This window comes from Perognathus longimembris, chromosome 17 (assembly GCF_023159225.1).
Source record: "Perognathus longimembris pacificus isolate PPM17 chromosome 17, ASM2315922v1, whole genome shotgun sequence".
Lineage (NCBI taxonomy): Eukaryota > Metazoa > Chordata > Mammalia > Rodentia > Heteromyidae > Perognathus > Perognathus longimembris.
In genome coordinates, this window is record NC_063177.1 from 29,958,282 (window position 1) to 29,974,466 (window position 16,185).

General features: G+C 39.3%; 1 protein-coding gene across 1 annotated transcript in view; it reads right to left on the reverse strand.

The window, feature by feature from the left end:
• Positions 1-13,096, reverse strand: part of Ankfn1 (ankyrin repeat and fibronectin type III domain containing 1) — a 241,402-nt gene extending 228,306 nt beyond the window's left edge. Inside the window, exon 1 of the mRNA XM_048366617.1 lies at positions 13,061-13,096. The gene's annotated coding sequence lies outside the window, so the exon portion shown is untranslated. The remainder of the gene's footprint in view (positions 1-13,060) is intronic.
• Between the last annotated feature and the right edge of the window lie 3,089 nt (positions 13,097-16,185).

The window sequence follows — 16,185 nt, forward strand, 5'->3', positions numbered from 1 at the left end:
TTTTATCACTTGAACCACAGCTCCAACTGCTTTATGCATTATTTTTGAGGTAGAATCTTGCTCTATGCCCAAGCCAGCCAGGGATGTGATCTTCTTTGTGCTTCCTGGGACTGATGGACACACACTACCTCATCTAGCCATTGAGACTAAGGAACTTTGAGGCCCAGGCTAGCCTCAAATTGTAACCACCTGATTTCTGCCTCTCAAGTAACTGGGACTACAGGTTGAGCCACCTTGTTTGGCCTCAAATTCTATTTGTAATTCAGATTAGAATCACCTTGCAACTATTACTGACTTCCCCCCTTCATTTTATTAGAGCAGATGATGCTGTTGCGGTGAAAGAAATGAGCAACATTTATTGCAGATGCCTCTTTGGGGACAAATGACATACATATCTACATGATTTTATCTTGACAGGCAGGATCATTTTCACTTGGATCAGAGGAAGAGAACCATCTGCTTTTTTCACTCTGACCTTTTAGTAGGTTGATACTGCCTGTCTTCTCTTTTAATAAATTGCATCAAAGCCCTCCTATTAAACTAATCCATAAAACATGACTTAGTACTGTAGCAAAACTACAAAAACCAGTTACCAGCACATCTCTGGAAGGTCTATGTAGACATTTCAGAATACAAGTCAAACTCTCATTTCCCTGGAGAGGTGCTTTTCTCTTGATAATGTCTCCTAGCTCTCACTGTGTTTACTCTTCATTTTAATGACACAGTTAAAATGAATGTTTCTCCTTTAAAACATTGTAAATGCAATGATCTCTTCTATACAGATGCAATTGCTTTAAGATTGACTATCAGCTTTTAAATGTTACTGACAAAATTTCAGAATCACAGTGAAGTTATAGTTTGTATAGGATTCAGGCTTAAAATTATTATGGAAAGTAAACATTGTTGATGATCAGAAATAAGAGGGAATATTCCCTAGTTGTACATAAAAAGCAGTAGGGAACTAGTGTGTACAATACAAGCAGTGTGCAGGAAAGATCACTGCTTAGCAGCAGAGGAGTACTAGCTTGTGTTCAAGTGCCATAAGGTTAAAAATACACACGTATATGCACATGCAAGCATGCACATTACATGTACCAGGTTTGCACACACATGTACCAGGTTTGCTTCACCAATTGCTAAGCTCTTCACTGTGATGATGGCAGAGGGCAGGAAATGAATTGCCTTCCCACACATGGACTCCTGCCTGTGCCTACCAAATGGTAACTGAGTGGGATGGTGGGGAAATTTCCTCCCTGTTTCACTGTTATTTTTCTTTTTTCCTCTTTTGCTGAATGTTAGATAGCTACATTTACATATAGTAAGCAGGAACTATTGAATATTAGAATTTAAAATATAGGTAGTGTTTCCTTGGAGCTACAACCAGCACAGTCCAAGAGTCTACAAACAAGTAAATAATCAGAAAATATTACAGAAAGCCTCTTTTAGGAAACGCACATGGAGATGTTAAAAACCTTTAACACCAAGACTAAGAACATAGGTTGAAATTAGAACAGAAGAAAACATTGGCAGCTGAGAGGTCCTTCTTTAGGTCCTCCTTCAACCATTCTAAACACAAAGCAGAGGCCTAAATTGTTGGCTTCACTGAGGAATAAGTTGGGACAAGCTCCAGATGTCCAAGGTGAAACTCTGGGAAACAATTACTTCTCCTTACCCAGTCACTTCTTGTTCCAGAACTGCAGATCTCACCACTCTGCTGAGAATATCTGTACCTGGTGACACTCGCCTGCTGCTGGCAGGCATTTTGCCAGGATTTGTGAATGACACAGCACCTAATCTCTTGTATGAACATCCAAACACCGTGAAAATGAATCATAGGGCCACTTACTCGTTCAACGTTCTCATTTCTTGGTATTGAGGCTACTCCTTTGAATTAGGTAATTTCATTTTGCTCTTTTGCTCTTTTGGGTTTTTCAAAGCATCCAGAAGAAAGAATGACAGATGCACTGAACATTGTTAAGACAGACACCATGAACATTGTTAATACAATGGATAGAAGATTTCTCCAGAATGTAAGAACACAGGTATAAGGAACAAGGTCAACCAGCTGGAGAAATAACCAAGTTTCATGTGCATACAAGGACAAAAGTTTTAAGTGGAATATTGGAAAAGCACAATTAAAATGTGATTTTCACTAAGGGAAATAAAATCTAATTAATTATATTGAACTGGATTTAGAGAAAGGCCTTATTAATAGGTCAGCATGTGACCTAAAAAGTGGAGAGTCAATAAGCCAAAATGTAATAGTTATCTCCACCACTGCCTGGAGCATGTACACTGAATAAGAATGCCATTTCCTGAGTCTCATCAACACCAGACTTTTACTTATAATTGAGATTTTGGTATAGTTTTTTTTTTTTTGGCCAGTCCTGGGCCTTGGACTCAGGGCCTGAGCACTGTCCCTGGCTTCTTTCCGCTCAAGGCTAGCACTCTGCCACTTGAGCCATAGCGCCGCTTCTGGCCGTTTTCTGTATATGTGGTGCTGGGGAATCGAACCTAGGGCCTCGTGTATCCGAGGCAGGCACTCTTGCCACTAGGCTATATCCCCAGCCCTTTGGTATAGTTTTTTTCTTCAAGGAAAATACACTAACTTACCTACCTATGTAGATCTATTTAACAGTTGAAATTTGACATTATGGATTTAGTAGGAGTCAATCCTCCTTCTCTTTTGGAATGCTCCTGAGATTAATGATCTTAGTTATAAAAAGGGTTTCTAGACATCAACCTGTAGGAGGCTAAAGATACTCATGCTGCATAATTTTGAGACACTGAGATGGTTTCTTTTAGATGTGATATTCAATACCAACCCTACAGGGATCTCACTGCAAATGTCACAGAAAAAGATGTTCCCTTAAAGTTAGTCTTCCCTTTTTGCCTTCTCCACTGGAATCAAAGCTTATACAGTGCACATCCCTGGTCTTCCTTCTTTAGTGACTTTTCTTTACCAAGCCTACAGAGCACAGCATCTGAGAAAGAGTACGTATTTCATATACATTTTGACATTAGTGTGTTCATGTGTAGTAGATGTGAGTGGAGAAGGAAAACATCATCCATAGCTACTATGCTCTTCCAGCCATCCTGCTGTGTTCCATGCCTGCCTCTCAGAATCTGTTCTAACATCCTACTTACTCCTACTCTGCTGCCCCTACTGGCATTCCCTGGTAGTTTCTGCAGGACCACTGAGACCTACACACTTCTCTACCCCAGGGCAAGGGAGACTCATCTAATTGCATATGTCTTCACATGCACAGAATTATACAACTTGATAATTTCACATTTTAATTTAAAAACATAACTTTCTTCAAATATTTTTGAGTATAAATGGAGATTAAAACAGCAATTTTGATAATTATAATGTAATTTAAATGCATGTTTACATGTAATTTTTTTTTTTTTTTGGCCAGTTCTGGGGTTTCGACTCAGGGCCTGAGCACTATCCCTGGCTTCTCTTTGCTCAAGGCTAGCACTCTGCCACTTGAGCCACAGCGCCACTTCTGGCCGTTTTCTGTATATGTGGTGCTGGGGAATTGAACCCAGGGCCTCATGTATACGAGGCAAGCAAGCACTCTTGCCACTAGGCCATATCCCCAGCCCAATGTAATTTTTTTAATAAGTAGAGTCCTTTAAACACTTTTTCTTGATTTGGTTCCCATGATGAGAAGTAGTTACCAACTCTCTCAATCCCTTAGCTCTTAACTACCCTAGTTCATTGATCCAACAGCTTCTGTAATGTCTGTTGAATTTTACATAAGCCAGTCATATTTTGAGCTTCCAAATCACACCATGTCTTCTCATCTTTTCCCAATTCTACTTGGTCCAGCTGTACCAGAGCATGTATGACTATAGCTTCATATTGGGGGTACCCAATATGAAGTGGATGTGGAGTGCCACTTTGTAGTCTTTTTCTTGAGTATGAGAGCCTCTTTTTTTTCCTACCCCTGTGAGTGGTAAGTGGCTAAATGGCAATGTGAAGATAGTATGTGATTCCCTTCCAGTTGTCTGGGATTTTCTTATGACTCCTCAACTTCCTACTTAGTCTTTGTTTTGTGTTTGCTTTATTCCTATTGCCACAAGTAGCTGTCTAAGATCTTGGCCCCAAGCACAGGACACCTGGTATTCATGTCCTGCCTTAGCTTCCTGAACACTTGGCTTTGGTGCTCTGCTGTCTTAAATTCATTCCAATCATTCTGGAAGTGGTCAAGTTAACCTGCTTCATCTGGATGCTGACATGACACCATTTAGGAGATAAAAAGTAAGATGGAAAAGGCTCAGTAAATTAGGGATCCACCAAGTTAGGAATCTGTCCATGAAATTCCTAAATGACCTCAAGCAATATTTTTTTTTTGTGTTTTGGTGCCATAAAACATCAATGGAAGAGCAAAAGTGCTCAACATATTTATGTAACAACCCCAGCAGGCACAAGTGAAATCATGGATAGAAACAGTGGCAATTGGGCTATTCCACTTATGAACTCAATTTTCCATTCTTTGGTTTTTGATAGTGCTCCATTTCTTACAGAGCTCTCCAGTTCCAGGTAGCATAATGTCCAAGTAAACTTTGTGTTACATTTATGATTTTTACCAAATATCTACATTCTAGCAAGTCTCTCTTCTGATTCCTTTTTAACTTGAGCTTCTGATCCTTACAGTCTAAATATCTTTGAGTCAATAATAATACTGAAGAAGAAGATGTTTTTCATCATGAGGATAGTGTGAAATGGCTCCTGGAGACATAGAAACTCATCTTTGCCAAACTGTAAAATAGTTGTAAAATAATTAGTAACTTGGGAAAAATTCTCTTGTAAATAGTCAGAGTCATAATTCAAGATCTTCTTCCCACTCCTTCCCCCACTGCTGTGTCAAGAGGAAGGCTAAGAGAGGGTTTGTACTGGTTTACAAGGGGCAATTGTTAGACTTTTTTAGACAATTGTAAGCTATTTGCTAAACACAGACATTCTTTTTTTTTCCAAATTTTTATTATCAAACTGATGTACAGAAAGGTTACAGTTTCAGATGTTAAGCATTGGATACATTTCTTGTACTGTTTGTTACCTTGTCCCTCATACCCCCCAACACAGACATTCTAAAAAATTAAATTACATAAATTCACAGTTACATAACTTACATTAAAAAAGAAAGGAAACAAATACTCAAAGCTTGTTGTTTCCCAATTATTTTGCTACATTGTATTATTACTTATGGCTTTTATGTTATTTGTATATATTTTATTCATATATTTAAATATATAAATGTGTGCCACTGAATGTCCCTCTAATTCTGCATCTGGTGACATGCTGGTGGTTTGAAATGGTCATAGTAGGGCATTTCTGCCATAGAAATGGGCAGGTACTACAAACCAAGGTTTAGTTATTTCATTGACTAGCTATGGAAGTTCATTATGGAAGTTCATGTGTGAACTGCTCATAATGCAGATTAAACAAAAAGGACTTTTCTCTATATAGCGATCATGTTATGAGTAGCACAGAAATTTGAGGACTGATGCTACTGAATTTCAAAAACACAATTATTTAGTGTGCACAGAGGCTGTGAAGAAGGTACACCTAGGGCATAGTCTTTGTTGTTTTAGTTTTGTCTTGATCACTTTTATTGACAGAAATACCAACCACAGTTACATGGAAACTATATTTATTCATTCATTGCAGCCATAGTTACAGACACAAGATGTTAGGGAGAAAAAACGTATTCTGTGTGAACCAGTTAGCTGAATAGAATTTGCAATTGTGGAAGTTGTGTCTTTATATGTTGAATGCTACATGTTGGTCATCTCAGTAAGCCTTATAATAAACATATACACACAAATGGAATTGTTACAATTAGAGAACAATAAACTTATGAGTGGCAAAATACTTTGGAGGACTGGGCCTGAGTATAAGAGGAGAGAGAATCATATACTCTGTAAACAGAATGAGTTATATAGTATTTATAATAGGAGAGGAGAGAGGGGAAATTGAATAGTGAGCAATTTAGATAAGGAAGATGTTTGGAACATTTTGCTGTGGAAGGTCATATAGTTCCATTTTGAAGGACTTTCATAAAATTTCATATTATTTTGTTTTTAGATACTTGTGTTTCTTTCACATGAATTTAGGTGGCAAGAAGCAGTTACATTGAAGTCATATTAGCATTTTGATTACAAAATTATGTTTTGGAATCTATGTGTTGGTGTGAACAAGTTCTGCCTAACTTTATTAGGATAGGGTGTCAACTCCTATCTGTAGAATACAACAACAGTATAACTACTAGTACTATGAATTGTTTTCATATTGCCAGTAGTTTTCTATATTTCTTACTTGGATCAGCCATCTTAGTTACCTATCAGGTTATCATGTTTTATATGTTAGAAATAGATCCAGAGAGGTCATATAATGTACTCACCAGCATATTCCTAAGTCCAGGTTGTTTACCATGGAGGCAAAGTACCTTGGTGGCCCCACTGTTAGTCCATCTATAATGGTAAAATTAGTCTTAACTTTTAAATGGTACTGATATCAAATAAGGTAGGTCTCTGTCAGGGTGTTGGAAAGCTGGCCAGTTTTTGATTTTTGTTGATGGAGTTAATAAAAGCATTTATCAAGTATCCAATTGTTCAGGGGAATGTCACGAACTTTTCAGAATAGATAAAGATGAATAGAACATGGTTCTATCTTTGAGGAGCTTAAAATCCAGGTATGCATTGTTTTTGTGTGTTTTTTTAAATCTCTGAGTGAAGTCAAGAGGTGATTAGAACTGGGACAGAGTTTAAAAGAATCTGAATTTAAAAGCTCCTCCTAGTTTCCATGAATATTCTGAAACTAATATGTGTTACAGGGCTACATGTCAGTAAAGATTTGCATATTATTTAAGACCAAGTGCAGAAGCACAGGGCAGAGAAAAATCTGCTTTTGCAGAAGCTTTTATGTAACCCATCTAAAGGCTTTAGGATTCATCTTGAAACTAAAATGCTGTTAAAACTTGTGATGTGGGGGCTGGGGATATAGCCTAGTGGCAAGAGTGCCTGCCTCGGATACACGAGGCCCTAGGTTCGATTCCCCAGCACCACATATACAGAAAACGGCCAGAAGCGGCGCTGTGGCTCAAGTGGCAGAGTGCTAGCCTTGAGTGGGAAGAAGCCAGGGACAGTGCTCAGGCCCTGAGTCCAAGGCCCAGGACTGGCCAAAAAAAAAAAAAAAAACTTGTGATGTGCTCTTGGGTTGAAGTAATAGAAATAACACATCTGGAAGGAGAGTTTTGTTTTGTTTTGTTTTTCTCCAGAGCTATGTAATGGTTAGCCATCCCAGTAGTATCCTTTTTGGTTCAGGCTGTAACATTTTAAGAGGGACATTGAAAAAGACAACTGGGACAAATGGAAAAGGATAGTTTCACCCTGTCATGATGGATGGCTGAAGGACTAGGATGTTTAGCCTGGACAAGGAAGACTTGGAGAGTACATGGGATCAGATTCCAAAATATTTGGAGGGTTGTCATGTACAAGACGGAGGCAATTCTTCTGAGCTGCTCCAGAAGGCAAAACCAGAACAAATGACCTGGAGCTACAGGGAGTCTATCTTGGGTTAGGAAAGGACAGGGGATATTGAGTATTTCAAAAGCGGATTGGGGGCTGGGAATATGGCCTAGTGGCAAGAAATATGGCCTAGTGGCAAGAGTGTTTGCCTCGTATACATGAAGCCCTGGGTTCGATTCCCCAGCACCACATATATAGAAAATGGCCAGAAAGTGGCGCTGTGGCTCAATTGGCAGAGTGCTAGCCTTGAGCAAAAAGAAGCCAGGGGGCTGGGGATATGGCCTAGTGGCAAGAGTGCCTGCCTCGGATACACGAGGCCCTAGGTTCGATTCCCCAGCACCACATATACAGAAAACCGCCAGAAGCGGTGCTGTGGCTCAAGCGGCAGAGTGCTAGCCTTGAGCGGGAAGAAGCCAGGGACAGTGCTCAGGCCCAGAGTCCAAGGGCCAGGACTGGCAAAAAAAAACACGTCTCACAAACTTTGGGCTGGGATGTAGCTCAGTGGCAAAGTGCTTGCCTAGCAAGTGCAACATCCTGGGTTCAATCCCCAGTACCAAAAAGAAAAGACAAAAAAAAGTGGATTGGGCAACCTTGTGACACAGGCAAGGTCTCTGAGAGAAGTTGCTGTGAAGAAGACAGGCTTGTGGGGTAGGCTGTAGAACCACATCATGTTGAATGCCATGATTTGTGATCCTTAATAGGAACAATTCCCTAAACCTTTAGCAAGAACACACACACACACACACACACACACACACACACACACATCCATGTTTTCCCCAATACAGATTTTTGGGGTATAGTGGTGGTATCTTCTTCTTTGAAGCAAAAAAGCAATGAGATTTAGGTCATGACAAGAAGAACAAATCTGTGGTCTTTGTACATGGAAAGTGTACATGGAGCAGCAAGCATACCTCCTGAGAATACAGTCTGATACACAGAGAATGGCTTTAATGTAAAGAAATGGGCAGAGAGGAATACAATTTTAAATCCTTCAGCACAGTGCCTAGCAGCCATAAGAAAGCAAATGAATCTGCAAAGCCTTTCCAGAGGTGATGAATAGAGACAGCACAAATCACTCTGCCTGGATAAATGGTGTGTCCCAAACCTCTTCTGTAAAGAACATTTCAGCCACAGGGAAGGAGGAGTAAAGGCAACCAGAATGGAGACAAAAGACACCAAGTAAGCATAATTGACAAGTGGACACTACAAGACATAATATTTAAAGAAAATCTCACCAGAGAAGGTTAGATGAGACAGAGCCCCTGGAAAAACCCATGCTAGGTATGTTGAACATAGGGGAAAAAAAGAAGAGATTGTAATGGTATAACTCAAAGCACAGTGAACAAGCAAGGACTTAGGGGAACAGCTCTTTGTCCACCTGATGAGATTCTGTCCCCCCATAAAATCTAGTTATAGTCATGCAATTTATTACAGGTTGTGTCTTCCTTCCAAATCAACCAACTTCTACTAGTCTCCAGCATTCTTTCTGGCTTATTAACATTTCCTTCTTTTTCTGGAGCAGTCAGAGCTCCAGGGAGTCTACCCCCCGCCCCAAGCCCCACCAGTGGGGCATTGAATGAGAGCCAGGGTGTTGTCTGTGTAAAGAGAAATTGCAAAACCACAAATTGCAGAAAATCATTACTGCCAAAAATCGAAAAGAACACACAATATCACTATGCCTCTTAAAAAGCAATTGCGCATTTTACAGGCCTCTGGATAATTCAGGTTTGCTTGGCAACTTTCTCACCCATACCTCCCAGAAAGAAGACAGCTTTCCCTCACCAGAGGCAGGGGCCTGAGGAATATGGGTAGCTGAACAAACAAAATTGGTGTAAATCTGTGTGGGGTGAAGATTAGCATGATAGGGTTCTGTTTCCCCCCATTGTGCAGTAGTGATTTTAAGTCCAGAGGACCAGGGACTCTCTCCTCTCCCCCCCCCCCCACTCCCCTCCTCCCACTACAACAGGTAGAGCCCCCAATCACCTAAAATATCCTTTACACCTACAAGAGAGTCTCTAGGTGCTCCTGGATATTCTTAGGTAGTTACCTTAAGAACACCCTTTGAAGGAGGCAAGGAAAAATGTCTCCCTCCTCCTCCGTCATTCCCCACAATAAAGAAACTTAGAAACAAAGGGATTCACTAACAGCATCACAGTCTCAAAGTCACACCACTTCTGAGAGTACACTAGAACTTAGCTGTGAGCCTTTCCGCCCCCCCCCCCCCCTTTATTCTTTTGGCAGTACTAACTCTCTCTCACATTGGTAAGAGGGCTCTCTACCACTCTACCACTTGAGCCATGACTCCAATCCTTAGCTATTTTTCAGATAAGACACTTGCTTGTGTATGGGCTGACCTCAGACCTCACACTTCGTATCCATACTTCCTACATATGCAGTGTCACAATACCTGGCTTGTTTATTGAGATGGTGGTCTTGCTACTCTTTTGCACATGCTGGCTAAAAATGTAAAGCTCCTGGTCTCTGCCTCTCAAGAACTAGGATTGCAGGCATGTACCACCACATGCAGCTACTTTTGAGCTCCATCCATGGCTTAGCCCTAGTTCTCTGTGAGGTAGACTAAGTTGTGCTCTATGAGGTCGGGGTTTTACCTGTCCTCCACATACCTCCAAGACCTGCACTTAAAAGACTTTTTCCAGTCTCTACATAGCTAAGCATTGTGGAATGGACTCTGATTGGTAGTACAGTCATCATTGGAACATCAGGCCCACTTCACAGAAGCTAATGAATGGTCACTAAAAGCAGCCCCTACCATCATTGCTTGATGATTTGAATGCATTTCCTTGACTCCATTGGGTCAGATCCATCTTCCTAGAGCTCCTCAAAGGTTGAGAAGTTGAATAGACCCATTTTATTTACATGGCATGAATTTCCAGTAAATGTTTACATCTCAGAGTACTCCTAAATAAAACAGGCCACCATGTATTCTGTATATCTTTATGAAAACAATATGGCAGAAATGGATCAACTTTTGAACTTTTCCTGTAGAAAGAGCCAGACTTTATCTTTTATCTCAATCTGGGAGCTAATGATGTTTCCAGCAAAATCATAGAAATTTTGATAAAGTGATCATTAGGTTATAGTCATTTATGTGCTTATGTTTGTATATAATGACTTCAAATGCTGCTCTAAATTTTCATTCACTGCTTCCCAATATGTAAGAAGATAGAACAATCAAACCTGTTAAAATTGTTTTAAAAGTTGGAACAATATGAAAATGACTAGAAAGGGTGAACTTGATCAAACATACATGTATGGAAATATTGCAGTAAAACCCTTTGTACAACAAATATATAGTAATTAAAAAGAAACCATATAAAGACAACATAGGTTCATTATAACCAAATACTGCCCAAAATAGTTATAAGGAGAATGAATATCTTTAGCTAGGTTCATGGCTCATGCCTATAATCCCAACTCTTTGAGAGGTGAAGATTCAGAGTATCAGGGTTCCAAGTCAGCCCATGCCAAAAGTTATTGTGATGTCATCTCAAGCACAAGCTGAGAGTGATGGTTCATGTCTGTTATGATGGCTGTGCAAGAGGCATAAGTAGGAGGACTATGGTCTAAGGATGGCCCCAGGAAAATACTCAAGAATCTTATTTTTTTTTTAAATAGCCAAAGCAAAAAGGATTGGTGTCGTGGCTCAAGTGGTTAGTGCCTACTTAGCAAATGCCAACCCCCTGAGAACCATCAAAAGAAAGAAGAAAAAATCTTAAAAGCAGTCACCGGAGTGTCTAATACATGTAGATGAATATAAATTGAGTGATAGGAGATTATTCATCAGAAGGTATGCAAGTCCAAAGACCACAAAGCAGTATCTTTCAAATACCAAAGCTGACAACTGAAAAGCCAAACCCATCAAAATAGCTTTCCAAAATGAAGATAAAACTAAATAAAATATAAGCAAACAATTTGCACTTCATGTAGTTTTCATGATGAGCATTGCCAAATATGTATTAGGATTTAACCTTAGATAACTTAAAATAGTAGTGATGCTAAATATACAGTGCTACAAAATATATACAAGAAAACAAATGTAAGCAATTCCCCATGAACAGGACTCCACAATCAAAAGAAAGGACATAGTAAAAAACTAACCTTTATACAACCAACATCCCCGTGATAGCACATGAAAGGAGGACTCCTTGTAAAATCTAACATGACTTTATTGGGAAAAGCTGCTTAAAATATTCATAATTTGCAGGTGTCTTGATAATGCAGTAAAGACCAAAGCAATATAATACAGAGATTGCCATTTAAAAAAAATTCCAGTGAATTCGTAATACTTTGACATTAAATTTGAATAATGTTGAGACTGGATGTTCTTGTGCTGATGTGAGAATACTTGGTATAGCGCAACGGAATACATTTATTTTAGGGAGCAAACAAAAAAGTCACCCTGGGAAATCAGTAAAAACGAAGCTTTTCTAGCAGTTCAGTTGCATGCATCATTTTCTCAGGGATTGAATGGTCCAAAAGAGAATTTATTAAAGCATGTATGGTTTGTATAATTCAAGTGAGATTTTTTTTCCATTCTGATGGGTCTGAGAGCGGCCTAGTTAAGTGCCTCAGTGACTACTGACATTCACTCTTCAATGGAAATTCTGCTGAAATCGGGAACTGTGAACTGGTGTAGCTTCTGTATGTTACCTGCTCAAACTTCCACCTTATCATGTTGATCTTAACTATAGTGACAAGCAACTGAACCTTACGAACAAGTTTTGAATAGCTAGGATCTTCAACCTAAATATATCTCCTGGGTTTTGTACCTGGTATTATCAGCTTATTCCAAATACAGATAACATTTTCATAAATATATACATATGTAGGTGTATCCATATAGTTGGTTAAAACCACTCAATACATTAAACAATAAAAGGGAGAAAATTTACCACTCATATCAGCAAAACTTTAGAAAACTTAAAACTCCTAGTTCAGACCTACTAAAATTTTGTCTTCCAGAAGCAAAGGTATTTGTAATTTGGGTTTAGACCATGGGAGTGCCAAAATTAAACAATACACTCGAGGTTGGTTGTAGAAAGAACACTTACGGAGTGGCTATAATACAGTAAGGACTTCTTAAGGTGACTACCAAGCTGTTAAACAAGAAACAGCCTGTGCCAACATGGTGAGGACCAACTGGGGCAAAGAGCAGTAACTTAGACAGACATTTGAAAACCGCTGAATATTAAGAAGGGTGTGATGTTTAAACAAATATGCATTAATTCCTTCCCTCACACTTTCATATAGTTTTGATAGATAAAATATTGTTGCAACCACAATCAGGTTCAATTGGCTTTGAAAATGGTTTCTATAATGCTTCATGATATTACACCAGATCATTAGTGTAAAATGTTAGCTTCAAACTGTCTGTGTTAGTAGAGCCAGAGTTTAAAAATGTAGCAAAGTTGAGTGAGTTGGATGTCTTAGAGGATGAGTGGGGAGTTTTCAGAATTAGAGTTTAGGAGATGGCATTTCAAGGAGGAAATGTACTTACATTTTGCTGCAAGTAAAATGCCTGTCTTTAAAGGGTAGCCTCTGAAACAAAGAAAGAAGGGGAAAAACTGTTAAAATTGTATAGAAATCAAATCAAAATGAAAACAAAGCATTGAATTTCCTTGAAGGTTCAGTCAGTGGCTAAAATGTAGTGAGAAGTGATGATGAGAAGAAATAATGCTGAAACTACATTTTGGGGGGAGTGCCTTCTCACAGGTACAGGGAGATATAGCCCCTAAAGAAGTCAACTGACACATCTCATACATACTCAGTAACCTAGCCTGAATATCCTGGAATTTCAATACCACTTGATACTGTCTCTCAGGTCCCGTACTGGAGAGGAAACCTGAGGAGGTTAGTTGTTTCATTCAGTGGCTTAGAATCACAGCATCCTCTCACTTCTACTTTGTACTGCTATTGTACCTAGTTCTTGAAAGTCCAGTTCTGACATGTTCTATTAAATGAAAGTCCTCTGAAAAATTATAATTTTTCTTAATTCATGCCTATTTGGACAAGTGAATAGTTTTCATTTCCAAGAAATAGAAGAAAAAAAGATTGTGGCCAGCCACATTGGAAGGAGATTTGATTGAATGCCAGTTTTCTCTTTATTCAAGATGGCAAAGAAAAGGGAAGAACAATTAGACTGTGCCGTGCTTGGAAGGCAATTTGTTCAGTGTGGCAGACCACCAGACAATTCAGCTGGCTTCCAAATCCAGATTTTAAGAATCTATGTGGTGGTATCCAAAGGGGTCTCTTTCAGGCAAACAGGTTTATTAGTGGTGGCAGGGAAGTCTCCATGATTGATATCAACTACTGTATTTGCGTTGAGTGTTCCAGGTTATCTCTATGACTGAGCATTCAAATCATAGTATCCTTAGACCTACAGAGAGATCTTGCCACCCACATTGATCTAAGTCTTATTGGTCATTTCAGTGAGCAATGTTTTTTTTAAGTCCTGTCATTTTGCTTAGTAATTGTGTGACTCTGGAAAATTGATTTAGTGTTCTAAGATTGGTAGAAATACTAGTGGCAATTTCAAAGAGTTATTTTGAAGGCTAAGATGATAATGTAAAATAGTTCAAAGTACTCTTCGTGTGGGCAATATAGCTGTGGTCTAAAATGTTTCTCAAAGGCCCAAGTATTTAATTATTGGCTTCTAATTTGGTCACTGCTGGAAGTGATAGCACCTTTAAGAGGTGGTGCCTAATGGAAAGTCTTTAGATGGCTGGAGGTATGTCCTCAAAGAGGAATGTGAGACTGTTCCCTCCCGCTTCACAGTGATGTGATTCCACAAGCTCAAAGTACACCACCTACTCCTCCTGGACCAAATCCTGCAAAAACTGTGAGCCAAATTAGATGTTTTCTCAGATGCATGTTACAGTAATGGAAAATAGTCTCTCACAGTAGGGACTTGATAAATACAACTTGGTATTGATATTATTATTAGCAGGCCACATTAGGAGATCAAATTAAAAACATAAAACACATCCATGAAATGGGAGCTTGGCCATCCACCTGTACTATTGTCCCCCAATTTCTCTCCCAGGTTACTTTTTCCCACCTTCATTCCTCCTGCTTGAGTATAATTCAGTTAACTTTCACATGGGGAGATCCCTTAGTGTTTTAGCAAGGCGTCTAAGTCTCCCTCTACTGTCTATAGGCTGGGGCTATAGACTAGCTCCATAGTTCAGTTTTTTTAGTTATGAAGATTAAGTTTTGAAATTGTTAGGGTATAAAAATTGAGCTATGAAATTGTTGGGCCCATAGAAAAAGAGGAATATTTTGTCTTCACTCAAGTAGGTATTTGATGCATTTTTTTTATTGGACTGAATTTCTTACCTAGGTCCTTAGTGGGTTTCAAGATCATGCCATGTATATCACTAATGGGAGAAGTTGTATGAAGACTGCTCTAATCATAGTCTGGCATACATTCCCCCACCTTTTCACATCAAAAAAGTATACTGGGTCTGGGAATGTGGCATAGTGGTAAAGTGCTTGCCTAGCATGCATGAAGCCCTGGGTTCAATTCCTCAGTACCACATAAACAGAAAAATCCAGAAGTGTTGCTGTGGCTCAAGTGATAGAGCACTAGCCTTGAGCAAAAGCAGCTCAGGGACAGTGCCTAGGCCCTGAGTTCAAGCCCGAGGACTGGCAAAGAAAAAAATTACGCTGAAAAAATATTGTACTCATCCATCCTTTTGAGGAACATGTTGCTAAGAAACAAATTTAGGACTGTCTCACTACTGAGAAAAGTTTTTACTACTGTCCTGGATAATTGGTCCTTTAACCACAAAAGTAGGACAAAGAAAATGGTTGCCTCATAGATTCAATGGACAAGAACTCTTCATTTGGGCAACAATTTCACAGTAATACCACTGATTACTTTGAACATTATTCAGAGCTGTCCCTGAGACTGTATTATGTAGTTACCTTATGTGAAGGTACCCATCATTTTTCTTGTGGTACAGAATAAATAAAGCAGTTACAAACACTGTAGTAGTTTGGTTTCCCAGACTACATAAAAGCTTACCTTTTGTCTGTAGAGCTTATTTCCACAATAGGAAAAGGAAGAAAGAAGACTAAAAGTGATTAACTATCTCAGTCACTAAATGAGCCAAGTATGTCTAACTATGTGCAGGACATTGGGCGGCTCTGTTAATACAACCCTGGCTTTTCTTGCAGAGGCCTGGATTGCAGAGACTAGACCATTTAGAGAGAACACATCAAAATATGCAAAATGATGATTGGAGCAAGGAAAGGTGAAATCTGGCAATTTGATCCAGACAGATCAATGAAGTATAATTTAGGGAAGTAGAGGGTCATATCTAGTGAAGAAATTCATATTCTATAGTGATGATTGCTAAGAATGTTGAGTGTTTGGTGCTCCAGAACTGCCCAAGTGCTTTTATAGGCACTGATGATTTTATTCCTCATGACCTACAGAGGTTCTATGCCTGCCTCAGAACTTGAGTGAAGAGGCATTTGGGAGAGGGGAATACCTCAAGCAAAGGAGCAGCATCCAGGACCTGGGCTCCAGGCAGGAAGAAGTCAGCTTCTCAGCAGCACTAAAAAACTGAAGCCACCATTTGCATTTTCTTGTACATATTGTGGTGGAGTTCATTTTTC